At 50.2% G+C, this 1,475-nt stretch overlaps 1 protein-coding gene across 1 annotated transcript in view; it reads right to left on the reverse strand.

Moving 5' to 3' along the window:
• Positions 1–1,475, reverse strand: part of MTUS2 (microtubule associated scaffold protein 2) — a 406,145-nt gene that overhangs the window by 142,688 nt on the left and 261,982 nt on the right. The gene's annotated exons all lie outside the window — the stretch shown is intronic.

Here is a 1,475-nt window from a genome sequence, read left to right on the forward strand (position 1 = left end):
CCCAAGCACAAGTGCAGAGAAGGAGTTCCCTGTGAGGTGTCTTTTCTTTCTTTGAGACAGAGTCTCACTCTGTTGTACCAGGCTAGAGTGCTGTGGTGTCAGCCTCACTCACAGCAACCTCAAACTCCTGAGCTCAAGAAATCCTCCTGTCTCAGCTTCCAGAGTAACTGGGACTACAGGCTCCCCCAGCGCCTGGCTAATTATTTCTCTGTTTTCAGTAGAGATGAGGTCTCACTTGTGCTCAGGCTGGTCTAGAACACCTACCTCAGCCTCCCATAATGCTAGGATTACAGGTGTGAGTTACCTTGCCTGGCCTGAGTTGCCTTTTGTAAGAATTAAGGAGAAAAAATAGACAGGAACTAAAATGATTTGCTCTGGTTATGTGGTTATGTGCAAGGTTTCATGCTTGGAAAAGGAATAACAGATAAAATTGCCAAATTCTTTCCAGCTTCCGACATTGCTTCTATGCCTGCTTAGAGAGACTAAAGTGGTTCTTTTTCTTTCTCTCTTTCTTTTTCCCTTCAGAGGGGATTCCTCTTTGAACACATTGAATGGAAATAAATTAATAATCCAGAGAGAAGTCAGACTCATACTAACCTAGCAACCTTGTAACTGGGCCCCAGAGAAGACCCCCTCGGTACCCCTTCTCCCTCATACACAGCTGCTCCAGTGACCTTTTCCTTCAATGTGGGGTCCAGCCTGATCACCTCTGCTCCAGTGATTTCCGACTTTAAACTCCTACCATCAGGCACCCTCAACAAATTCCCCTGATGTGACTTCCTGCCACCTCCATGGCCAGAGGCCCAGTCCCCCTGACAGGAAGCCCTCTGTCCACTCCTCCTTCACTGTACCCCAGCCAGAATGGCCTGTGCACACACGAGGCCCTTTGTGGCCTCCGTGGGTCCCCCCAGTTGCTCTCTGTTGTGGGAGAAGAAAGCCCGTGCTCCTGACCGTGGCCCTCAGGCCCTCTGCCATCTGGCTCCTGACAGGCAATCCTTAGGTGCCACAGGGCCACAGAAGAAGGGACAGGGAGCTCTGTGTAGGATGGAGTTAAGCAGAGGTGACTTTTAGGTTGAGGCTTGAAGGAGGAAAGGCAAGGATTTGGAACAGGGCCCAGAGAATGGCACCCATGGGGTCAGTAGGCGTCTTCCTCAGGACCACTGTCCCTCCACGGGAGGTGCAGGAAGACCCCCCCCCCCCCCCCAGGCAGCTGGAGAACCCCTGTGGTTGGCCTTGGATTTATGTCTAAAAGGCACGTTCTTCTTTTCTCTGGAGCAGGTCATCCTCCTAGAGGACATGACCTGGACACTGACCAGCACAATCAAAAATGAACTTGAATGTTTCAAGTGTTTTGTCTTCCTCTTGTTGTTTTTCCCTCTGTCCAAAATATCAGGGGGGGCAACATACAAAAACAAACCAGAAAAATGGGTGCCTCTACACTGAGACACAGCAGAGTAATGGGCTTGTGAATACAC

The sequence above is a fragment of the Otolemur garnettii genome, unplaced genomic scaffold (genome assembly GCF_000181295.1).
Source record: "Otolemur garnettii isolate 467f Iridium unplaced genomic scaffold, OtoGar3 scaffold00120, whole genome shotgun sequence".
NCBI lineage: Eukaryota > Metazoa > Chordata > Mammalia > Primates > Galagidae > Otolemur > Otolemur garnettii.